The sequence below is a fragment of the Amia ocellicauda genome, chromosome 4 (assembly GCF_036373705.1).
Source record: "Amia ocellicauda isolate fAmiCal2 chromosome 4, fAmiCal2.hap1, whole genome shotgun sequence".
Taxonomy (NCBI): Eukaryota; Metazoa; Chordata; class Actinopteri; order Amiiformes; family Amiidae; genus Amia; species Amia ocellicauda.
In genome coordinates this window covers 19964536-19991254 of record NC_089853.1, presented here as the reverse complement: position 1 = coordinate 19991254, position 26719 = coordinate 19964536, and the positions used below count along the sequence as shown (strand labels likewise).

General features: G+C 41.5%; 1 protein-coding gene across 6 annotated transcripts in view; it reads left to right on the top strand.

Moving 5' to 3' along the window:
- The window catches only part of apba2b (amyloid beta (A4) precursor protein-binding, family A, member 2b), a 90960-nt gene that overhangs the window by 28383 nt on the left and 35858 nt on the right, over positions 1–26719 (top strand). The window contains exon 1 of one of the 6 annotated variants that reach the window (XM_066701279.1): positions 16271–16487. The exons of the other annotated variants lie outside the window; for them this stretch is intronic. The gene's annotated coding sequence lies outside the window, so the exon portion shown is untranslated. Of the gene's footprint in view, positions 1–16270; positions 16488–26719 lie in introns of those variants that run through there. 6 annotated transcript variants of the gene reach the window in all.

The window sequence follows — 26719 nt, the reverse complement described above, 5'->3', positions numbered from 1 at the left end:
GTGAGGAGTTGAGGAGGGAGGAGATGAAGGGTAGTAGATCAGGAGCAGTCGCTTGGAGGAGGTGAGTGAGGAGAGGGTCTGAGGCACATGTTGAGGGTTTGTGACATAGGAGGAGAGAGGAAAGTTCAGATTCCAAAAGAGGTGAGAATGAAGAAAAGGAAGCTTGATTGGTGAGAGACTTGGGTGGGATGGGAGAGGAGGGAGGACTGTTGAAGAGCTTGTGGATGCCTGTGATCTTGAAGAAGAAGGAGGCAAAATCATCTAGAGCGAGAGGAAAGAGGAAGAGGGTGGGGGGTGAAGAGTTTGCGGGGGTTGTTGACAGAGGAATCAAAGAGTGATTGGAAGGAATGAGGTGAGTGAGGAGGAGAATGTGGACAGTAGAAAGCGGTAGAGTTCAAGGGCAGCTGGGAGTTTGGACCTCTTCCACTTCTATCCAGCGGTGCGCAGAGTGGATCAGGTTCAGCAGAGAACGGATATATTTATATACGTTTCTTAAACTGTCACATCTGCGGATGCAAGAAGTGAGGAGGAGGAAGGGATGAGCACTTGTGGTGTGATGGAGAAAAATGACTATCTGAGCCACTTGTATGCAGCCAGTCATTTAAAAAATAAATGCAATTAGCTGATGAGCAAATGAGAGAATGTGGCTTATTAAAGATATTTGGTTATGCTGAGGTATCCTGCAGTGTCTTCCACTGCACTTCTGGGAGTATGTTGAACACTGTAATTTATCTTTTTTTAAGGTTAGAAAAACACAAGTGCAACAAAAGTTTCTTGAGCAAGAAAGGTGAATTGGTTTATAAAAGGCACTGTGTTAACAGTTCTAGTGAGATTTTGCTCATTTACCTTTCCAGTGCAGGAGCAGTTGTCTGAGCTAATCACTGAGGCAAGTCTCTTTGTTAGGCTTATCTCACTGCAAACATCTGTCCCCTCTGCGGCGTCTCAACAGTGAAGGCCCACCGAGGGTGGCAGGGAAGTATCTGACAGAAATTGCAGAACATCTGAGCAGAAAGGTGACATTGATTTGTAATTTGCCTCCCCCCACTCCCCCATAATTAGCCAAGTTAGACTTTTTAACTCCTGTCGCAACTGGGGAACAAAGCACCACAGTGAATTATATCTATTGCAAAATAGGCACCATCATTTACAAAGCTTTTCAGCGGCACTGCGATGTGACAACCGACGATTCTCGATTTTGATTGTTTGCTGCAGCAGGAGAGCTAAAGAGGTGATTTTTTTGTTGTTGTGCTGTTGACTGTGACTTTTTAGAGTAAATTAATCTCATGTTTCTTCAAAAAAACAACTCTGCACCACAACCAGTGTGAAGGTTTGCTGATTTGGAGGCAATGGAAGTGCATAATGGTACATCAATTGCACAGGCAGCATCCTGTTAAAAATTGTATTTTGCGGTGGAACCTGGTTGAACATATTGTAGATAGGCAACGTGTGATTTAAAAAAATGTATGTATTTCCAGTGCTTAAATCCTAAAAAAGGATGTTAAAGATCAAACCAACATACTGTATATTGTAGCTCATTTAATTTAATTTAACTGCTGAAGACTTGTCTTTTTAAATTTTTGTTTTCCTCATCAAGGAACACAGGAACCTAATAATACAAAACCTGCAGTTGCTGGTAAGAGACTAACCTGGAAGCTGTTGTTTGTATAGAATATTGAGTGTGTAGAATATAGAGCTGTTTGAATAGAATACTGAGTGTGTAGAGCAGGGGTCCCCAACCCTTTTTATAATGAGAGCTACTTTGTGTAAGGATCTCTGCCGGTAATCTCCGGTGCTGGGGGTGCTGACGGTATTTTTGTCATCGGTCCCAGGGGAGCCGCTAATTTGCTTGTATTTTCAAAATTGTTTGGCGAGTCCCTCGGAGAGGTCCTGCGATCGACTGGTTGGAGACCCCTAGTGGAGCTGTTTGAATGGAATATTGAGTGTGTAGAATATAGAGTTGGTTGTATAGAATCTGGAGTATTCAGGTATCTGCCACTCCCCCAGCAGGCAAAGCAGATGTGTAGTGTTGTGTGGAGGCAACCTGAGCTCTGAATGTGAACCGATATCTAGTGCAGACTGATCTGGACCTACCTGGAAAAGAAACAATGTAATGCATTCTTTAATACATGTTTGCCAGGGCTGCATTTACTGAAGATTAGAGGGGATGTTGAATTGTGCACATGCACGCACTTGAAAAGGCATTAAAATATATGTCCCGCAACGTGCTGGAAAGAAGGAAGCATTATTTAGTTAATCTGTCTATCTCTATCTATCTATCTATCTATCTATCTCTATCTATCTATCTTTATTTATTTATTTATTTATTTATTTATTTATTAAAAAAAAAATCCTTTCAGCTATTGTGTTTTCCAATTCTTTTTGAGCCACCTCTGTATGAAAGGCATTCCAAGACACACTGTTCACTTTGTTCTAGAACACAAGAGCGCAGAGCATTGGGGAATACTTGGATCTTGTTCTGTGATGCAAATTAGAGGTTGAGCACTACACAGTCGACAGCCAGGGGTTCTGTGTTGCTGTTGATGAGGTATTATAAAGCACTGCTGACACTTACAGAGTAGTGGGGGGGGGGGGGAGAAGAAGCTGTGAATTGTGAGGAATGTCATGCCATTTGCGAATATCTTAAAGGGGAAGGTTTTTTCTTGTGCATGTGCTTGCTTGGAGTGGAAGTCAGAACGACAGCCACAATGTGTGACGTTATGTAATCTTTACGTGGAAAAACAATAAGGGGGAGAGGTTAAGGGGGGGGGACCTTTGAAGATGAATGTAAAGAGGAAACTGAAACGAAGGCTTTGAACCTTGAAAATACAGCTGTTAGGCCGACCTGCCATGCCTGTGATGACTGGGAAGAAAGCTTCTCATAATTTATTTATTGGCTAGAATATTTATGCCTATGTCCTCGGAGACGCTGCCATTTTTTTTTTTCTTCCCTGAGAGAGCTTGTCACTAGGCTGCAGCTAAATTGCTTGAGCTGTAACGAGCACAAGACAAACACACACTAATGCACATACCCTCACCCTCACACTCTCACACTTATGCACACACACTCACACATTAATTAACCACAGATGTAGGAGAACACAGGTACAGCCTAGAATCCAGGATGCAGGATCCAGGACTGCAGGTGGATGGTCAGTGTTTCAAATAAGGATTGATTTTAACCATGCGCACATTTATGAAGTCCACTTGCAAAGGAGCACACGTTTCCAATGAACATCTGAATGATTCAGAGGAGAACTGGGTGAAAGTGTTGTGGTCAGATGAGCCCAAAATCAAGCTCTTTGGCATCAACTCAACTCGCCGTGTTTGGAGGAGGAGGAATGACCCCAAGAACACCATCCCCACCGTCAAACATGGAGGTGGAAACATTATGCTTTGGGGGTGTTTTTCTGCTAAGGGGACAGGACAACTGCACCGCATCAAAGGGACAATGGACGGGGCCATGTACCGTCATATCCCTCAGCCAGGGCATTGAAAAGGCAACAAAGGAGTGGCTCAAGAAGAAGCACATTAAGGTCCTGGAGTGGCCTAGCCAGTCTCCAGACCTTAATCCCATAGAAAAATCTGTGGAGGGAGCTGAAGGTTCGAGTTGCCAAACGTCAGCCTCGAAACCTTAATGACTTGGAGAGGATCTGCAAAGAGGAGTGGGACAAAATCCCTCCTGAGATGTGTGCAAACCTGGTGGCCAACTACAAGAAACGTCTGACCTCTGTGATTGCCAACGAGGGTTTTGCCACCAAGTACTAAGTCGAAGGGGTCAAATACTTATTTCCCTCATTAACATGCAAATCAATTTATAACTTTTTTGAAATGCATTTATCTGGATTGTTTTGTTGTTATTCTGTCTCTCACTGTTAAAATACACCTACCATTAAAATTATAGACTGATCATTTCTTTGTCAGTGGGCAAATGTACAAAATCAGCAGGGGATCAAATACTTTTTTCCCTCACTGTATATACACTCACCTAAAGGATTATTAGGAACACCTGTTCAATTTCTCATTAATGCAATTATCTAACCAACCAATCACATGGCAGTTGCTTCAATGCATTTAGGGGTGTGGTCCTGGTCAAGACAATCTCCTGAACTCCAAACTGAATGTCTGAATGGGAAAGAAAGGTGATTTAAGCAATTTTGAGCGTGGCATGGTTGTTGGTGCCAGACGGGCCGGTCTGAGTATTTCACAATCTGCTCAGTTACTGGGATTTTCACGCACAACCATTTCTAGGGTTTACAAAGAATGGTGTGAAAAGGGAAAAACATCCAGTATGCGGCAGTCCTGTGGGCGAAAATGCCTTGTTGATGCTAGAGGTCAGAGGAGAATGGGCCGACTGATTCAAGCTGATAGAAGAGCAACTTTGACTGAAATAACCACTCGTTACTACCGAGGTATGCAGCAAAGCATTTGTGAAGCCACAACACGTACAACCTTGAGGCGGATGGGCTACAGCAGCAGAAGACCCCACCGGGTACCACTCATCTCCACTACAAATAGGAAAAAGAGGCTACAATTTGCACAAGCTCACCAAAATTGGACAGTTGAAGACTGGAAAAATGTTGCCTGGTCTGATGAGTCTCGATTTCTGTTGAGACATTCAGATGGTAGAGTCAGAATTTGGCGTAAACAGAATGAGAACATGGATCCATCATGCCTTGTTACCACTGTGCAGGCTGGTGGTGGTGGTGTAATGGTGTGGGGGATGTTTTCCTGGCACACTTTAGGCCCCTTAGTGCCAATTGGGCATCGTTTAAATGCCACGGCCTACCTGAGCATTGTTTCTGACCATGTCCATCCCTTTATGACCACCATGTACCCATCCTCTGATGGCTACTTCCAGCAGGATAATGCACCATGTCACAAAGGTCGAATCATTTCAAATTGGTTTCTTGAACATGACAATGAGTTCACTGTACTAAACTGGCCCCCACAGTCACCAGATCTCAACCCAATAGAGCATCTTTGGGATGTGGTAGAACGGGAGCTTCGTGCCCTGGATGTGCATCCCACAGATCTCCATCAACTGCAAGATGCTATCCTATCAATATGGGCCAACATTTCTAAAGAATGCTTTCAGCACCTTGTTGAATCAATGCCACGTAGAATTAAGGCAGTTCTGAAGGCGAAAGGGGGTCAAACACAGTATTAGTATGGTGTTCCTAATAATCCTTTAGGTGAGTGTGTGTGTGTATATATATATATATATATACACTCACCTAAAGGATTATTAGGAACACCTGTTCAATTTCTCATTAATGCAATTATCTAACCAACCAATCACATGGCAGTTGCTTCAATGCATTTAGGGGTGTGGTCCTGGTCAAGACAATCTCCTGAACTCCAAACTGAATGTCTGAATGGGAAAGAAAGGTGATTTAAGCAATTTTGAGCGTGGCATGGTTGTTGGTGCCAGACGGGCCGGTCTGAGTATTTCACAATCTGCTCAGTTACTGGGATTTTCACGCACAACCATTTCTAGGGTTTACAAAGAATGGTGTGAAAAGGGAAAAACATCCAGTATGCGGCAGTCCTGTGGGCGAAAATGCCTTGTTGATGCTAGAGGTCAGAGGAGAATGGGCCGACTGATTCAAGCTGATAGAAGAGCAACTTTGACTGAAATAACCACTCGTTACAACCGAGGTATGCAGCAAAGCATTTGTGAAGCCACAACACGTACAACCTTGAGGCGGATGGGCTACAACAGCAGAAGACCCCACCGGGTACCACTCATCTCCACTACAAATAGGAAAAAGAGGCTACAATTTGCACAAGCTCACCAAAATTGGACAGTTGAAGACTGGAAAAATGTTGCCTGGTCTGATGAGTCTCGATTTCTGTTGAGACATTCAGATGGTAGAGTCAGAATTTGGCATAAACAGAATGAGAACATGGATCCATCATGCCTTGTTACCACTGTGCAGGCTGGTGGTGGTGGTGTAATGGTGTGGGGGATGTTTTCTTGGCACACTTTAGGCCCCTTAGTGCCAATTGGGCATCGTTTAAATGCCACTGCCTACCTGAGCATTGTTTCTGACCATGTCCATCCCTTTATGACCACCATGTACCCATCCTCTGATGGCTACTTCCAGCAGGATAATGCACCATGTCACAAAGGTCGAATCATTTCAAATTGGTTTCTTGAACATGACAATGAGTTCACTGTACTAAACTGGCCCCCACAGTCACCAGATCTCAACCCAATAGAGCATCTTTGGGATGTGGTGGAACGGGAGCTTCGTGCCCTGGATGTGCATCCCACAAATCTCCATCAACTGCAAGATGATATCCTATCAATATGGGCCAACATTTCCAAAGAATGCTTTCAGCACCTTGTTGAATCAATGCCACGTAGAATTAAGGCAGTTCTGAAGGCGAAAGGGGGTCAAACACAGTATTAGTATGGTGTTCCTAATAATCCTTTAGGTGAGTGTACATACACCTTGCTCAAAAAAATTGAGAACACTTAAATCACACCGGATCTCGATCAATGAAATGTATTAAAGATCAAAATCTTTACTGCATATTGTGTAATTCATTGAGAACAAAATGACAACGGTCAATGGAAACCAAAATCACCAACCGATTAAGGGCTGGATTCAAACTCGAACCGAAAATCAACAATCAACAATTGAAGCCTGTTCCAACTTGTGTGAATTTCATCACGGCAATTCGTAATGTGACTCAGTAGTGTGTATGGCCCGCACATGCCTGTATGCACTCCCAACAATGTCTGGGCATTCTCCTGATGAGACGACGGATGGTGTCCTGGGGGATCTCCTCCCAAACCTGGATCAGGACATCAGTGAGCTCCTGGACAGTCTGTGGCGCTACTTGGCGGCGTCGGATGCTCCTTTACAAAACATCCCAAAGGTTCTCAATTGGATTCAGGTCTGGGGAACGTGAGGGCCAGTCAATGGCATCAATGCCTTTGTCATCCAGGAACTGCCTACATACTCTGGCCACATGAGGCCAGGCATTGTCCTGCACCAGGAGGAACCCAGGGCCCACTGCACCAGCGTAAGGTCTGACAATGGGTCTGAGGATTTCATCACGGTACCTAACAGCAGTCAGGGTACCGTTGGCTAGCACATGGAAGTCTGTGCGACCCTCCAAGGATATGCCTTCCCAGACCATCACTGCCCACTGCCAAACCGGTCATGATGGATGATGTTGCAGGCAGCATAACGTTCATCACGGCGTCTCCAGACTCTTTCACGTCTGTCACATGTGCTCAGTGTGAACCTGCTCTCATTTGTGAAGAGTACGGGGCGCCAATGGTGGACCTGCCAATTCTGGTGTTCTATGGTGAATTCCAATTGAGCTGCACGGTGCTGGGCTGTGAGCACAGGTCCCACTAGAGGATGTCGGGCCCTCATGCCACTCTCATGGAGTCTGTTTCTGACAGTTTAGTCAGAAACATGCACATCAGTAGCCCGCTGGAGGTCATTTTGTAGGGCTCTGGCAGTGCTCCTCCTGTTCCGCCTCACACAAAGGAGCAGATACCAGTCCTGCTGCTGGGTTGATGCCCTTCTACGGCCCTGTCCAGCTCTCCTCGTGTAATGGCCAATCTCTTGGTATCTCCTCCATGCTCTTGAGACTGTACTGGGAGACACAGCAAACCTTCTTGCGACGGCACGTATGGATGTGCCATCCTGGAGGAGCTGGACTACCTGAATGGGCTGCAGGTATCGCCTCATGCTACCAGTAGTGACAAGGACACTAGTAAAACGCAAGACTAGAGAAGAATCAGTCAGGAAGGATAAGGAGAGAGCAATTGTCTGTGGCCACCACCTGCAAAACCATTCCCTTTTTTGGGGGTTGTCTTGCTGTTGCCTCTCCAGTGCACCTGTTGTCACTTTCATTAGCACCAAAACAGGTGACATTGATTCACAATCGCTTAGGCTTCCTAACTGGACAGATTGATATCCCTGAAGTTTAATTGACTTGGTGTTATACTGTGATTACATGTTCCCTTAAGTGTATATTATGTGTATGTATGTATACAATACCGTTCAAAAGTTTGGGGTCACTTAGAAATGTCTTTGTTTTCCATGAAAACATACATTAAATGAGTATGAATAGGAAATATAGTCATTGATAAGGTTAGAAATAATGATCGTGTCCTTCATACTTTGCTTTAGTCAAAGAATCCTCCATTTGCAGCAATTACAGCCTTGCAGACCATTGGCATTCTAGTTGTCAATTTGTTGAGGTAATCTGAAGAGATTTCACCCCATGCTTCCTGCAGTGTCTAACTGCAGTGTTTCTGCTGTAGTTATGTATCATCTAAAGACGGTAATAATCCCTGCAATGTAATGGAGATTAATAGTTTAAGTTTTAATTTTGTCAGGACTGATAGCCTTGCATATCTGTATGTCTACCAAACATCCACCTTAATGAGGCTTTGCTTGGTGACACACATGGTCCACATGGACAACAGCAGTTTGGAGGGAGTCTGGAGCTCCGAACGGTGCAAACAAACTTAAGGGGGCTCCTGTTCATAATGAACATGAAACGAGATGCCGAGGTGAAAGGCACATCTCCACATCATGCTAAGTTGTAAATTACCCAGCTATGGCTCCACAATGGCCTGTTCTGTCGTAGTACGCATCCTTCATGGAAGCCAAGTGGGTTTCTGAGTGAGCTTTTGTGTCTTGATTGTTTTTTTTTGTCTGCTCATGAGGGGAGTTTAGCATTTGTTGCAGTCAAATTAGTCCTTCTGTGAGTTTAACTCCTGTTTTCTCATGTGTTTTTGTCACCGTGGCCCTGAAGAAAAGGCTGCTTGCTTCTAGAATGATTTCTCTGCATGGGTATTTTATTTTATTTGAATCACAGCAGTGTTTTAACAGAAGAGATAAAGTCAAGGTGGTCTTTATAAAAACCAGGTTTAAAGAACAAATAACCGGCTTCCAAAAATATAAACTCGTACATCAGCAATGTGATGCACCAACTTATATTCAAATTATCACCTTGCAGGGTGTCTGTGTGTCAGTCAGTCGGTCTTATGTAACAGCTTTGTCCAAACTATTCTGCAATGGAAATAATTCTTGATGTGTTTTAGGTGTCAGACAGTCAGACAGACATGCTGTACACAGATGGAAGCTGACAGCTTGAGTGGTATGACCAGAAATATTGCAGCCACATAGCTGTAACATGTGATGAAAATAACATTCTAATGTCACATTTGTCAGATTTTGTCTATAACCCTGTACATAAAGACCCACTGTAACTTTATCCCTGCTGTTAAACACCTGCTGGTGTACTCTATATTTTGGAAACCCTGCAATTTAATTTAATTTTTTTAATTAAATTCCTGCAGAATACTGGTCAAGATGGCTCTGCTGGTTAGGTGTCTCTAAGGAGTAATCCCAGAGCCTGTGAGAATTAGGGGAAAAAGTAAAAAACATTATTTAAAAATAGATTTGCTTCATGTTGAAACTGTTAATTTGTAGAATTTTGGTAATCTTGTCCTTTTTTGGGGTTTTACTGGATTAAATTCTGGATTAAACACAAAAGAGGATTACTGCCTCAATAGAAGAGTAGTGCAACAGCCCCGTTCCGGCCATGAAAACATCCCTCATAGCTGTTAGATACCACTGGAAAACTGTGACAAAGCCAGATAGCATTGTCATTAGCCAGAGAATAGGACACAAGCTTTTAATTTATTGGAGGCTATAATCTCCCTAAAAAATAGTGTGTGTGCAGCTGCATAGGGCTGATAGAAAATTATCATGGCAGGCATGTAATGGCCCACCAGATTTTGAATGGAGAAAACTGTGTTCCGGGAATGATTGTTAAAGCTAGTGCTGTAGAGTTCGTGTGATTTCTATTTAGCATCAATTTAAACGCTTGTCTCTCCTAAACTTGTGTTGCTGGTTTTAATGACAGGCAGCTTTTTTGTTGCTGTGGGTACTGTGGGGTCTGTAGTCAAACAGCCCAAGTTAATTTGTAATGTTTGGATTATGGAGAGATACTGACATTCCTGCCAACTCCAAAAACACCTATCATTCTTAATGAACCTCAGTCTCACAACATTGGGCGTTACATCAAGGAGCCTTGGTTGGCTTATTGAATATTTAAATTCAAATGCAACATGACATGTCAGAGAATGGGATTTGGATGAGGTGCTGTTTATAGCAAAGGGGCTTGTTTGCTGTCCCATAGATTTTATTTCCCTTCATTTATTTAGTTTTTTTACTTATTAACACAAAGTCCTTGACTGTTAAAGTAAATACTTCAGATGAGTCACTAATTTAAAAAAGAAAACTAAGAGAAACCTGTAAATATTTTTCCTGCTAAGTGACTGAATCTTATTAGAATGCAAGGGAATGTATTTAATTTTTCTCTGTACACCCCAATTTCGGTAATCTTGTCTTGCCGGCGGCATCAGAGTAATAGTAAATTAAGGGGATTTTCATGGAGGACTGAGAACAAACAGAGTGATCATTTAATATTTCAGAACAAGTAAATCACTTTCATATACCAAAGCTCTTGTCTCCTGATTTTCCTGACTCTGGACAGGAGTAAAAGCTGAGGAATGGGTGAAAATGCAGGAAGGGGGTGGGATGTTGGGATGGAGCATCAAAATGTCTGATTAAATGAATCCCTGATTGATTGTTCCCTGCTTGCAGTTCTGTATTGTAGCTACATTGTCCCAACATTTTGTTCATGTCAGATTACATGTGGCTCACGTAAATTTGTAGACTTGCCAGATTAGGGAACCAGGTTATGTTTTGAAATTGATTGACCACTGATTGACTTGCCATAAAGTTGTCATAATGTTGTGAAATGACACTGGGGTCGATGTGAATCTATAAAACTTAAGTTACAATTTTTATGGAAAACAGCATTGATTGATTATACAATGACTAATATAAATGGGTATTTATTACAAATGTGTTTCCATTAAAAAAAAGTGTAAATTATGTAAAACAGTTATTCATATAAAAAAAAAAGTACAACTAAAGTCTCATGTTTCTGTAATGTTGCTGCAACATTATGTCTGATGGAATAAAATCTCCAATGTTGTATAATCACTGCAGCGTTCTGTCTGCCACAACCTTATAGCAACATTATGAGATTTTGTGACCAGGCTGTGTGTTCCCTGGGCTATCATTAAGAAAAATAAATATATTGAGGGAGCAACTGTAAGTACATGTTTAAAGGTTAAAAAAATAAAAAGAGCAACTCTGACAATGACAAGGAAAAGTACAACCTTTAATCCTCACAAGTCTGAAGAGGTTTTTAAATCAAGGAAAAGGGATTAAAACAAAAGTACAGCTTCTCTCACAAATCTGACATTAGGCCTGCAGTTACGTCATTAAGACCAGAGTGGAGTACAGATGTCATCCTGCCCTTTGTGTTTAGGGATTTGCCGAGCAGCCTGAGAGGCATGAAATGACTCTTCCACATGGGCTAGGCATTGCCACACTGTCAGCCTCCTGTCGTGCTCCTGTAACAACTGCCTGACAGTCTCTCTGCCCAGTCTTGGGTAAACTCCCATTTGTAACACATACAAGAACTTCTTGTTGGCCTAACTCACTTTTATAATACTCTGCTGAGAATTAAAAACAACATAAGAGGCCAAGTAATAAATTGCAGCTTGCAAATTACATAACAATAGGAATTAATTGACAAAGGTCAGGTATGGTATAAGTATATGTGTATATGTATTAGGGCTGCAACGATTAGTCGACTTATTCGACTAGTAAAATACGTTGACTTCTATTTCAGCCGTCGAATAGTCATTTAGCTATGTTGCCTCTTAACCCTTCTTACTAATATCCTTGATTTGAGCCCTTTCGCCTAATATCCTTGGCCAGTATTCCTAGTGCTGTGTGAGAACAGCGGTTTAATTCCCAACAGCAGTAGGTGGCAGTAATGCGTCACTTGGTATGTCATCCACCTGTGTGCCTCGCTGGAAAAATGTCATTGCAGCCGCCACCGCACGAAACAAAACTCGGGCGAAAGCATTCAAACTGTGGGAGTATTTATAAGAGAAAGAGAATGATAACTGTTACTGTGCAAATCAGAATTAGCTTTCCAAAAGAGCCCATCCGACAAGTTTGAGCTTGAGCTTGAGAAACAAACTCATGCTAAGATTTGCAACATTGCTAGTAGCGCAACTGTTAAATATGAAATTGCGCAGACGAAAGTGTTGCATTTATTGTGCTTGCCTCCGATTGTAAGCTTTTCTCATGCTAATCTATGCAAAAATCTATATCCAAAATTAGACCTTGAATTTCACATACCTAAACATGCACATAATCCTACACCTGTCTTCAGTCGTGACGCACGTAGACACAATTTGCTACGTGTAAAGAATAACTTAAAAGTGACTTTTGAATACAAGTACACCTGAATTTCCCAGTTAAAATTAATTGGTTTCTCGCGAGTGCTTGTGAACCGACAGTCACAGCATTGAACAAATGAATTGATTTAAGCTGGGAAACTCAGGTTTACATGTAAAGGCTTGTTTAAGTGATGCTGTAGACATGTGGGATATTGTGCATACATGTGCCGCGATGGAAGACACGTGGACTATGTGCATGTTTCAGGCATGTCAAAGTTTATGTAAAATTGTAGATATAGACTTTTGAAACATAGACTCTGGGCGCTATGGAGGACAACAGGACTGAGCATTTAACCATTTCAATACCATGATGTACGCACGCACGTTACATGAAAACCCTCAGTACCATGTAGTTTCATGTTATTCCCAAAGCCAGTTATGAACCTGTAGAATGTGAAGTGACACGATCATGCCATGTTTTTATCCAACGCATGTTGTTTAGAGCCTCCATGTACCTGTGTGCGTCTAGAAGTCTTCCGTCTATTGCGGCAATCCATTCACCTTTTACAAGTATATAAATACAGTTTTATATTATAATTTCTAGTTTTATTATTAGTTGTACTTGTTTAGTTGTAGTTTATTTAGTTTTTAGCAAGAGCTATACAGTGCTGTGGCGAGATGCGTTCAGAGAACAGTGCTGAATAGAGGCAATGAAGCAGCGTTTGCGGCAGACAGATCCATCACAATGCTGCCCAGAGCCCTGTAGCTCATATCTAGCCCATCCTTCCAAGCTTATTGTATTCAACATTTCAATACATGGCACAGGACAAGCTGCTGATGGCACAGGCTTTAATGGAGATAGAGTTTTAATTGATAATTACGGTACATTGTTTATTATAGCATTTCAGTGAATTGTTTATTTTCATATGAGTTCCGGTGTATTGCGTATTATTAGTGTTTCAGTGTATTTAATATTTTTATTTTCATTTTAGTGTATTGTTTTTATTACAAAAGTTCGTTATTTATTATGAAGTATAATATAAAAATGCGTTTGCATTGTTTTCTTAGTTCAAACATAATACAACCTTGTACTCATCTCTTTACTGAACATGGATATGTAGTACACAGGAGCATAAAGGGGTAATGAAAAACACATTTTTTTTTGCATTTCATTCATCAGATATTTACATTTTAAAGCAATTTCAGGCATTCAATCATTATCATTATTTTCAAAATGTGGCACCTAGGAAGGGTTTTTCTTTTGTCATCTAGAGTTGAAGTGGTTAAGTGTAATGTAAAATGTGTAGTCCTCCTCAGGGCAATCCCCTGCTGCGAGTGTTTTTTTTCCGCTAATCACAGCCCTGTATTTACAGAGTTCGGCGAACTCCAGAATAGGATGCCATGTTGGCACCAGGACCCCATAAGAATGCATTGATAAATTATTGTTGCGATTATTCGAATAATTGATTGTTTTATGTATAGAATAATCGATTATCATCATCATCGATAGCTACAGCCCTAATATGTATAGAGTATGCATATGTTTGGAATGGTAATTTATCCAGTTAGATTCACTGTGGCGTTTTTCTTCTGCTACGGTCAAAATGAGGTATTTAGTTTAGCATCCTGAAGTCTAGACCAATTTGTTACTGCCTCTATAAGATGCATTTCTTCAGATTATGTTATGTAGGTCAGTGTTGTACTGGTAGTTGTGAAAAAACTGAAGCCATACAACTGGAGAATAAAAACGATTTCCTCCAGAAGAAAGTCGGAGGCAAACAAAATCACAAAAACTATCCTCTTGCTGCAGAAAGGTAGGATTACTCTAATAGTATTTTAATAATTTAAAAAAATGTAGCCTCGTAGTTCTATATTGAAACGTGTGGGTGTATCACACTGTATATGAAATCTGAAAACTAAATTATGTCTCACTGCGACATTCCTTCAATGTCATTCTCAGCAGGTTTTTATTTATATATATTTATTTCATATTTCATCCCCCCCCTTCCCAGTTTTTTAAATTATGCTTTATTAAACCAGTGTGTAGCAGTGAGAGAATGGATTTGATGTGTTAGTCAGATCCTGTTATTGCACTTGGGGTCAGAAACAGTTTAACAGTTCAGCTTCATGGCGCTGCTGCAGTGTCTAGAATATGATATTGCTGGTTATGTGTGTAAACGTTGCAATGTCTCTGCTCCTCTTCAGTTTCTATTAAGTGTCAGAGCTTCAGATTTTTTAGTTGCCCTGACCTAGTGTGTGTATTTCTGTTTGCCTTGTACCTTTATTTGCATACAGAACCTCGTAGTGTCAGAACTAATGGATGGGCATTTTTGTGCCACTTGGCAGTATCAGATCGGTCTTTGGATCCCCTGTGTGAATGGTCTTAATATTTGTAATTCTAGCGTCTGGGAGAGAGCACGATTTAAATAAGGTGCGTGTATCAGGCTTGCTGTATTTGCATTTCTATTTTATCTCTCTTAAAAATAGACCCCATGAATTTAGGGAACCAACAGAGATCATTAGCAGCTTCTCCACACACTCTTTTAAGCTACTTGAATTTTTCCTGCATTTTCTCAAGTTATTCAGAAGGCACCGCATGATTGTCTGCACAGCAGTTTGTTTTGGGAGAGAGAGAGAGATGTGCTGGAGGACATGCAGGGAGTCTAAGAAAGTTGGCAGAGTGAGAGAGGAGGAGAGGGGAAAGGGTTGAAGTGGTTGAAAGTACAGAGAAGTTGAGGAAGAGAGTGGTGGACTGGAAACATGGAAGTAAGTTTTGATCTTCAGAAGTGATGGCATGGGACTAGTCAGATAAAAAAGGGGTCCATGAAAGCTCTAGGTAGAGAGATGATGTGAACATTTTAGGTCCTTTTCAGCTGAGCACAGCCCACTACAAGGGGCAGCAGAGCTAGCGTTGAGGATGGTAGGCCTGGAGGTGAGAACATGGAAACGGCTAAGGCGAGTGAAGGAAACGGCTTAGCCGAGTGAAGGAAGGGGAAGAGAGAGGAGTCAGACTCTACAAAGGGCTGAGAGAGACAAGCCTGAGAGTTATTTTGTTATACAACTGTTCTTCTTTCTTGTCCCAAGTGTAGCCAGAAGTAATGTAGCCTTCTGGGGTCTCTGTAGAATTGTAAAAACAATGTGACCAAGTCTGCTGAGAGAATGAGTGAAAAGGAGGGCTGAACTAATGTAACCCATCATGATTACAGTATTTGAATGTATCCTTAGATGGTGGAGATGGCTTTGAACTGCCTTTTTTTCTGTTTCTTTTAAACACAACATGCATTTTGAATTGTAGTGAAGCAGAGCACTCAATGTCTGCTGCACTGACATCTTAAAATAGCTCTCACCATGCATTATTTGGTAGTATCCCATTGTGTCAGAAATAATTTGCATCTCTAGGAAAGAGAATGTGTTTACTGTCTGATGACACTTGTTAAGTGTGCATTTTGCAAGGATTATAGCAGCCTTCTCTAATACGGGCAATGTTTGGCAGTGTGTGTCAGTCAATCTGAAAACTGGCACAGCATCAACAATTCCACCTCGCTCTTCCCCTCGCACCCATCATTGCCATCAATCAGGAGAACACGTGCCATCTGTCTTGCCACGACTTCTTTATCCTGTCACGGCCGCCCCCCCTTATGATAAAGAGAAGGTTGAACATAATTAACCTCAGACCTCTGAAGGTGCCCTGCAGCAGTCATATTTACAAGGCTGTTATGACGATCGCCCAGTCCTCAGCAGCCTGCCTGTAAGATGTCTAATGGCAGCGGAGGGTTCTGCTTGTGGAGTGAACGGTTATGAATAATGCATTGGCCCCTGTTTCTCAGGGACTGGCTGGGACTACTGTCTGTGACCGTAAGCACGCGTTATATATTGTGTATCGCTGCTCTTTGCTGCATTAGCAAGCACCAGTGCCTCTGTAGCCCCTCACTGCGCTGTTCCCTTTCGATTGGCAGGGCTGGGAGCTCTGTCTCTGTGTGGTTACAGGGCCAGTGCTTCGGAATGCCAGTGGGACCCATTGCGTCACCATCTTCAGAACAGGGTAGCCTCCCTGCAAGATTATAGAGGGTTTTCTGTGCCCGCATCAGGATCTGGAGAAATGTGAAGACCTGTTTTTAGGGTTTGCTTTTCCAGGACATGGTGAAAGTGTCATCTGAAATTATGAAGTGCCTGTAAGGTAGGATTATGTAAATGCACTTTTTAATTAATTATTTTTTAACATAAGTATGCAATGCAAAGCAAAGGATTTGTTCAGGCAGCTTGTGTATACAGAGCATGTTGTTGTGACTACAGCACTTGCAGACTAAAGACTACAGACTTTGACTTTGGCTAGAGAGCTGTGGGAAGCTCACTAAAAAAGGAAACCGAACAAATAATTTCAAAAATTATTGAAAGAAATTTTGCTGTGATTGAGGGCTTAGCTCTGACTAAAAGAGGCTTTCTGGTCAGCAACGTTTGGCGTTCGGAGGGGATGACCAGGCTGACTATTACCAAGTCTGTAGTGTAAATAAATGGTTTACCTTGCCCTTCAACCCTCGTGATTGCGGTGTTTCCACCCATGCATGTGTGTGTCGGCGCTCTGTTTCAGGGGTGGTGCATGTAGCTGAAGGAAGTATCCCAGCACAAGCTGCTGTTTGCACACAGACAGATGGAAGCTTGGAGAAACAGTGCCGTACTTTGCGGTGTTTGATTGGAAGTCGTAATGCCTCTCTCTCCGGTGAGAGTGTCTCAAGCTGACGGTACACTGGGTGAAGTGGTGGAACCCTCAGTCACTTGGTGATCCGGGCCTGCTAGTTAACTCCCCAAGATGCATAGGCAAATATCACCCAGCCATTGGGGGGAGATGTGTGTAATCAATGTGTTTATCTGCAGCCTAGTGATGTGATCATAGGGAGTGGGTTTCAAGAGCAAGACTTAGTGGTCCATATGCAATTGGGAACCATTGCCGTGAACATACAAACGGAAAGACTGAGTATACAGCCAGTATACAGACTGATGAAGGCTTGAGACTGGCGATCCATTGAAAGGGCTTAGGATAACTGTGCAATTCCTAATGTAACCAAACCAGCATTTAGAACAAAGGTCACATCGTGGATGGGAGGAGGGAGTGGGATTCTGCAATCTCTGTTCATACTTATTCTCTGATTTCTTCCATTCTTCGTGAAATCCTCTTTTTCATTTTATTTTTTCACTCAGTTTAGATTACATTTTCTCAGCTGCTAGTCACTGCAGGATTAAATTGATCAGGGCTGGTTTCAAATAATATTTTGCAAGGGTCTTTACAAGGGTCTTTTGCAAGGGTCCGTTCACACTTATTAGGCCAGCCCTGGGCCACCTCAAATTTATTCCTACTTTTTTTTTAGAGACCCTGTTCACATTTGTGGTTTTAGGAGGCCTAAGTGCGTTCACATATGCGGGCAAAAAGGAGGCCTAAACGAAATGCGTGCCGGGAATTAATCACATCTGCTCAAACAAACCAGTTACGCATGACATTAGGTCTGCTTACAGGTGTATGCGATGTATTTATAATCACAACTTATTAATATTGATGTCTATATATATATATATATAGGCTATTGATCGGTTCTATATTTTCTTTGAAAGTAATCTTAACCCTTTGCAGCCGAAGCTTTCTAATATAATTTAAAAATGTGCTGGTTCAATGGGGAATCTAATTAATATATTTCCCTTTTCAAATGTCTATCTTAAAAGTGCTGTTATACAATTCACCTGAAAGCGAAGCACATTTAGTAGGACATCTACATTAAATCACATGAAATCATATGCATTAGTTATCAGTTATTAGTTATTGAGATTTATAATCTGAAAATGTGTATTGCATACACACACACACACACTACATATAATATATTACAGTAGTAGTACTTCAGGTGTCTGTGTCTTCGGTGCCGTTTTCTGCAGCTCGATCTGTCCCATGCAATCCAAGCTGCTGCTCAGTGTTTCTTCTGAGTTCCTCGGAAAAACGTGCAACCTTTTCTCTGCACTTCACTGCGTTTGTTGTCATTTTTAAAGTCTGATCTTTTCATTTTTATTTTTTTTAACTTGATTGGGCGAGTCATTGACAGCCATCGAAAGAAGCCTTCTGTGATCGCTTTCATAGTTCTATCCTCAGACAGCAGTGCTCCTACACTTCCTTCAGTTTCTTTTTTAACTTTATCTTCCATCCACATTGTAAACAGTGCTTTAATTTCTGCATCGTCCCAGTTGTTACCTCCAACGCCGGCATTTGTAATTGTACTGCTCAGCTCAATATAATTGCATTTAGGATTGGATAGTAAACAGCTGGTCTTGTTTTAAAATGCATTGATTTGAATGGAAACCTGCTTCGGTACAATTTATGTAGATTTAATGCAAAATTCGGATAAGTGAATAAAGTTACCTGGTCCCGTTCACAATTTCACAATGCAATTTTCACGTGTAAAATGCATCCTGTTAAATTTCATACTTCAGTCATACTTAGTACAAGACATAGTACTTAGTACTATTTTAATTGACTGAAAGTTTGAACTGTTTACATCATTATAACTCATTACTTAGCCTATACTTTTTTAATATATATATAAAGATGTGAGCAAGCAAAATGTATCTGTACATTTAAGGCTATAGATCGATATGCCATTCAATCAATAGAGAAAATACTGTTTGTCTCGTGCAGTCGTGTTTTTGGTGCCTGTATTTATGTCTGCGTTGGCGAGAAGCGGCATCTCCTTTGAATCAGTCTTTGGGGGTGTGGCTTGAGTTGTGTCACGCACTGACGCTTTCCACCCGGCCCAGGGCCCGGAGCGTTCACATTCACATTTAGGTCACCTTTAAATCTTTAAAGATTTAGGCCGGGTCAAAATGCGTGACTAGTTTTGACCAGGCCCAGGCCCTTGGGCCGGCCTAAATCTCAAATGTGAACGGGGTCATAGAGTAGTAATAAAACATTGTTCTGTAACAGGTTTTGATCCATTCTTCTATGTATTTGTCTTGAGTCTCTGTTAGTGTAGAAACCCAGGAAGTAAACGATCATCTCCAGTGCAATAACATTTACATTTTTTTTTTTTTTTTTTACTTTCTCTAATTTACTTACTATATTTGTGTATACGTGGCAGTTTGTGATTCCGCTTCATATGAAGAGCTGTAGATTTGAACATTGTTGGAGTATTTGAGTAATTTTCTTTTCCTGTAGTAAATGTAAAGAAATATTCCCTAGTAAGTGAAAATTTTTATTTTTTCTCTTTGTCCCCAGTTTTTTGTTTCATGTGAAGTGATTTTTGTTGTTGTCGTCGTCGTCGTCGTCGTCTCTCCCCCCTGCTTTGAAAGCTAATGACCAAGAACTGGGCCCATAAGATTATTTGAAGAACAGCTCTGTAACTATAGTAGCAGATGGCAGTATATGAATGACAAGAAGCCAAGAGCTGAATGAAAAGTATCTCCCTGGAAACCTGTGTTGTGTGGTAAAGGTTGTGTGCAAGGGGACCTGCTGGGACAACAAATTATACAGTCTGAACAGGTGCAAGAGCATTGTCTGAAATATGTTAAGGCCAAGCCATGCTACTCAGTGATTTATAATAGCTCTGAAGCTTTCAGTCTCAATTTTTAATGGGGCCTACCTCCATCTTTTTTTGTGTGTCTTTCCCTCCTTCAAACCTTTCTGTTTTGGTTTGTTCTGTACAGACCCTTGTAGAAATTGGGGTTGGCTGCCTTTCTCTGTGTAGCTTTGCTTGGGTAAAAGTGCAGTAGTGGCTGTGCCAGCTGTGGGTACAGAGCCAGGTTTAGCTGGCATTAGCCTTATGAGTAAACTTGTCTCTTATTGCTGCCTGCCTTGTTCTGAGGGACAGTGGCCATCTTCCTTGGGGACCTGAGTGACAGGATGGCGTGGAATCCAAATACCATTACCTACAATTTACACCGCAAAGAAGTGCCTCTCATCTTTCTTTCCTTTTTCTGTTCTGGGCCACTGTGGAGATCTAGACTGTGAGTTATTACAGTGGGACAAGGTGAAAAGGAGCTGGCTTCTGTGTGCAGGTGTTGGGGGCTCTTGCGGAGCATGGCTGCAGCTTGACTTTGCTTCTTGTAGCTTTTCCTTGTTCCGTGTGTCACCATCACCAGTCAGCCTGAGGAATAGGCCATGCTGTAATTGATCTGACCTACATTTTCACAGCATTTCAGTTCTTATCTCTTTCCAGTCATCACCTATACCTAACGGCCTTATTTGTTAGCCATAATCGCCTCGGTGGATAGACATTGTTACACATCTTGTTGTGTACATCGTTATTGCAACTATTGCCTTTTATTTGTTGCCATTGCTCAAATAAAATCCTTCAGCTTGCTCAAAGATATCTTTTTTATAAAACTTGGCAAGACAAATTACGTTTCTCCTTCCTGTTCCAGCCAAGACCTTTTGGAACCAGCATTTAATTAGTTATTTTCCTTTTGAAGGTCATAATTTTAATTATTGGTTCCAGAAACTCCCTTTATTTTCTTGGCCCACCTTTAACAGATAGTAATTGATTGATGTTTTGTTTTCTTGTTTGCCAAAAAAAAAAAAAAACTTAAGTCCTTGAGCAGGGAAAACATGAATTTAAGGGCTATAGTTTAAACGCAAACATAAGTATCAGTGTTTCTTTCTTCTTTTTTGTAAAATTAAGTGACTTGAATATTAAGTGACAATTGTTAGAGCTAGCATCGGGATTGTCCCGTGTTGAAATTGGTCAATGCGGAAGCTGACCTTGCCACCAAAACTACAATGTTTCCACGGAAACAGGTAGCGAGGAGCATGGGAATCGTGGACTAATGCGCGTGCCGTCTGCTTCCTTGTTGACTCGCCGACCCCCAAAACGAACACGGCTTTAGGAGGGCAATGGATTGCATCTTAATGAAAAAGGCCCTTGGTTAATAAAGCAATCAAGATGTCCACGTTGTTTTGTTTTATTTTTAATTATCTGTCAACTAATCATCATCAGAAAAGACATTTTAAACAGGAAAATAGGCCGTGTAAAACGAACGTGTGCATAAATATGCATGTGAGCCTGGCTGTGTTAGTAATCATACCAAAGACACAATCCACTGCTAGTGCTGCTGGCTCATAAAGGCCCGGTCCTGGCCTATAGGTGTGCCCATTGACTCGGTCAGGAAATGGGAGAACCACGCAGCTCTGAGTGCTTCCATCGTGTGAGCTCATGCAGTGCCTTGTTTTTGTCAAGAAGAATGTGTTGGGAAGGGAGGTTAATTTCAGTCGGGCAATCGCAGATAATGCATTCAATAACCCTCTAGTAAGCATTTATTTTCAAACGCATAAAAAAAAAAAAGAGCTCACAGTGTCCCTCTGTATTGATGTAGCTGGTGTTTTTATTAGCCCTTATAGTTCCTCTCACTGACAGCAAAGTGACAGAGCTCTGCCCAAATCGCACAGCTTCGTTAGCATAAGCGCTCAATACTGCACGTGTCCGCGGAACATGATGTTCATAAAATGGCACGACGCCTCTGCAGCACTGTGCAAGATTAATTTGCCGTCCGGCTCCTTCCAAATGCCCGGAAAATTCAAATTAACAGCAGGGCTTTATCGAGCCCTGGGGATGTGTTATTGGGAAGCCAGCTGAGGCTCTGGGTCGAAGGCTTGTTTCTCCATGTGAGGTGGGGGGGGGGCAGGCACAACTCAGCTGAGTGCTTTGTCCCCCCCAACCCTTTAAAGCATGATATAAGGTTTAATTGCACTGTTTGTGTGCAGCGTTGCATCATTATTTTGGTGGTGCTGGGTGCATGGGCCTTTTCCTCAGAGGGCTGTGGCATACTGCAGGTTGCTCAGGTCCCTGTCTCCTGGCCCAAGTGGGTAGCCCGTCTTCAGTCACTCCCACTCACTGCAGGAGAGGGATTGTTTTAGCTCACAAAGCACAAGAGACATGATTTTATGTATGTATTGATTTAGTTTATTGGTCCAGTGTTTTTGTTCCTATCTCTTACATTTCCTCTACTTTCGCCACATTCTTCAGAATTCTGTAGACAGATATAAAATTGCGTAGTGCAGTTATATATTCGATCAGCACACAAGTTTATTCACCCAGGTAATTTTTATGGGATTACCATCTCTCCTCAACTGCTGATAAAACAACAAACAATAACATTTATTATTATTATGAATCATATAATTATTAGTAGTAGTATTGGTAGTGGTATTAGTCATAGTATTTGTTCCAATGTAATGAGGTTCACTAATGTAGTGGTCTGTCAGGCTGATAAAAGATCAGTAAATCTGCAGTAAAAGGAGTGTCCTGCTCCAAGCTCATCTGTTACTGAAGAGGGGAGAGTGTCTCACACTTCCTAAATACTGAGAACAGGAGGGAGGTTGCCTGTAGATTCGCAATGCCAGCCACTCTGTGTGTGCCACCCGAGTATTGTGCATGATGGTGGATTGTCTCTTCGGGCTCCTGTATGTTTCTTTTCTAAGAGTTTCTCCGTGACAGAGGGAAGCAGCGGGGCGTCTGGAATTCCCGCCCAGAAACTTTCCACTCCATCAGCCTACCCTCACAGTTGGATTCCTCCGGTTTGGGGTTTTTAAAAGCGCTTTGAAAAATGAATAACAAAATAAATAAAGGAGGAAAAAAAACAACTTCCCGAAAGCCGAGCTAGTGCTGTGTAGGTGTTGATGATGCAAGAGTAATTAGCAGTGAGGGATGAAAGAGCTCAAGAATGAACAGGAGCAGTTTAAAATAAAAAAACAAATTCCAGCAGTGCTATAAACATTGTATTTAAAGATTACACCACAGGTTTGTGCAAAAGACCGCATTGAAACATGGCTGTGTTTTATCTGTTTCAGAAACCATATCTGTATCCTCCCACCCCTCTCTAGAATACCATCCTCATTGCTTATGGTTCACATACAATCAGGATATCAGCTTGCATGGGGTGCAGTGAGCGTACCCATAAAAACTGCGTCCTGTCTGTCGTCCATTTTCCGTGGCTACTGGAGGAACGCCAACTTTGAATGTTTCCCCTTCCAAGTCTCGCAGGTCCAAATGACAGCAGCCTCGAGCAGTGTGACTAGTGTGACTAGTGTGAGCTGATGCCAGGAAAGTGAGAGCTGTGGACGGGCACCTGCTAGGTTTAAGAACGTGTCAACGTGAAAAATTTAAACAATGGGTTTGTTAGCTGAAGCCACTACTATTTTGCGTTTTAAGGACGGCCAAGGTGAAAGGTTGTAGGTACATGGAAGGTTAAACATGTTAATTAAGTTTTTTGCACATTATGAATGTCAAATAATGCATTTTAAGCATACAACTTTCATTTCGTATCCTCTGTGTGGTTTCCTTTCGGGGTATATTTTCCAAATCCTGACGCGAACCATCTATTTGTCTTTAACGAAAGATAGAAGTGGTAAAGCAGCAGGCATTTTTTATTTTATTTTATTTTTTGCAGTCCTTTACATTTTCTGACTTTTAATTCCACGCCTTTAATTATTTAGTCACGGATGATAAAGAAAGTAATGAAAGACTTGTTTGAGAATCAGCACTTTAATGTATTGCTGGGGAAGAGACTCGGAGGAAAATGACATTGTCGGGGAGGTGGATAATCACACAAACGGGTTCGGAAGTTGAATGGCAGTGAGAAAGGGAATCGGCTGACGTGAACGTTGATCAAAGGGTTTGAGCTATTAGAGAAATTGTATCTTTTTAAAGAATGTTTCCTGAACATGACTTCCTATGGTAATTTGAATAAGTGTTTAAAGCTGCCTGGTGGAGAAGATCCAAAATTCCTTTAATTTTAGTTTTTATTATTTTGAAAAGTCTGTTATTCTCACTAGCTAACCAATTAACAGGGTCTGACGTATGACAGGATATCGGGGAATTACATTCAGTTAGCCTTAAAAGTGAAGCAGAGAGGCCTCAAATTGACTGTAGTAGATTTGTACTGATTTTGAAAGTGCAAACTGTGTGCATGACAATTTGTCTGTATAGGTAGATGATTTCCATTCTATGGCATGACACCCTCACAGCTGATTGTTTGGTGTGTTGAACTTTTGACAGTCATAGGCTCCTGAGAAGTCAACAACCCACGATTCACATCTTATTTTTACTCTACATCCAATACCAGCAGTGTAGTGAGAATGCATAATTGCTGAAGTATATCTGGGAAGCAGCCTAAGGGTTAAAAAAGTATCCCCCTGTAATCGTCTACCAGTAGCGTATGATGAGTTTGGTAGCCTATCTGTGTTTGATGCATTCTCTTGCCCTGCTACGGCAGTGAGGAATACACAATGCTCATCACTCACAGTGCAGGCATGCTCATTAGTGTTGCCAGTGCTGTATGCTTAGAGTTGTTCAGACGGATGGGTATCATTGTTTGCGCTGTTGATGCAGTTCACACTTTTGTGGCTGTGCTTGTTTGTTCTATTTAGAGCAGTAAAGGTTTTCTATACATCTCTCTCTGTATATATTTATATATGCACCCTCCATAACCAGCAATGGGAAACAGTGTGTAAAGAAACATTTGGGGAAAAACAAATAAACAAACAAAGCAACATGTTGGCAGAGTAATATGAGGCAGTTGTTTAATTAAAATACAGACATGCATATCAATATATGCATCAGTAAACCAGGGCAAGTGTAAAGATGCTCATTGTGTATGTTCTTGCGTGTTTTGTATGATCACTACAGTAATGCATTCATCAATGTTCTACCTCATTCCAGCTTTGCTGTCATTCTTCTAATTCTCAACGTTTAAGTTCCAGGAATCCTGGCACGTGGAGTGTTTTGCTGAGAACGAGCAGGGCTACAGTGATTGAATTCAAATTCAGGTTTCCAACAAGTGAGGTGAGCAACAAGAGAAGATACTCTATGTTGCCTCTGTAAGTGTTAATGACTTCAGAGACATTCAGTGACAGTTTACCTCCACGTGCACAGGCAGTTTTAGAGCAATCTGAGCTGTCTGTGTCACCACTCCGATTTACTAGCTGTGGGGAATCGAAGTAAGAAAACCCTCTGTCCATTCAGTAGCCCTTCCTGGTTTTGTCTTGAACCTTTCCTAATCAAACATGCCAAGGTTTACAGTAATGTCTTGTTGCATTTAGAGAATACACCCCCCCAATTAAAAAGAAGAGTCTTCTGAATTTGCATGTCTCCACAACAGGGCAGTTTGAAAGGCACAGTAGTCCGTGAGAAATGGAGTCCCCAAGGTATGCTTAGTGCTTGTCTTGCTGTTGGAAAATGTGCCTCAGATAATGTCTCTGAGTAGCCTGGATTAATAAAGACTGAGGCTGTTTTCTTTGCTGGACATTATTCTAAAAAATGAATGCAATGCAAGAATCGCCATGTGGTCATTTTTAAGGACCAGATTGATTTATTATTTATTTTAATCCCTTCCATTTTACAAATGGGCCGACCGCTTCCTCCCAATGGAAGGCGCTCCTTCACTTATTCAAGCCTTGTTAAGTACGGTGTGCTTTTGCATGGAAGGGCCAGAGCAAGTGTCTGCAAGCCTTGTAGGGGCACTTTCATACATCATCACACTGAAGAATGAAAGTGCATTAAATCCACTGTGCGTTTTATTGGTTCTTCAACTTTTAAATTGAAATCATGCATCATACACCCAGCCCCCTTTGCCGTGTTGATGAATGGCTCTGTTGGTTTCGTGTGATCAATAGGAAGGTGGATCTAGTGACAGATTCAGTATACAAAAAGTTTATCCCTCTTTCTCGCTCTCGGGTAGGAGTTTTGCTTTGTTTATGTGCAGTAATTTTGCCACCAGGCATAAATCATAACAGACAAGATGTAATTTCATTCTATAAATATTTGAGCAGTTATATCCTATCTTGTCTTGCCCAATGAATTATTTTCTGTGTAAAGAAGAAATACAACCAAATAAACAACAGGCATACTGTTGCCCCTCTCAGAAATAATTTGATTTCAAAATTTTAATTAACGACTCCCATTTTTGTGCCATTAATTCAAATTCAAAAGTTTCAGATTTAGTAGGCTATATATAATTGTGCTGCTTCCCGGTCAGCCCCATCAATGTAATCTTAGAGTACGCTTGTGTTCAATTTGTGGTACTAATTTACTTTGAAATATATACTGTATTTGTCCCTTTGTTCTTTTGAAATATAGTAGTCTGGGTATTTTATTTATTTATTTGATACATTTCTGGGTTTTCTAGCCATTGGCAGTCCTTGCTTATATTCACCAGCTTTGCTCCAGTCCTGATGTATTGATGGGCTTTGTCTTCAGTCCATTTCTGGTTCTTTTGTGTGCTCCAGAGTTTCTGTTTGGCCAGAAGGACAACAATCTGGTCAGCTCAGCACAAACTTTGGGAAATGGTCTTTCTTTCCCTACAGGTGGCATACAGCCTCTGCCATTGAGTTGCCAAAGGAATGCAACTTGCAAATCATTATTCAATGGTGCCTTCCCCTAT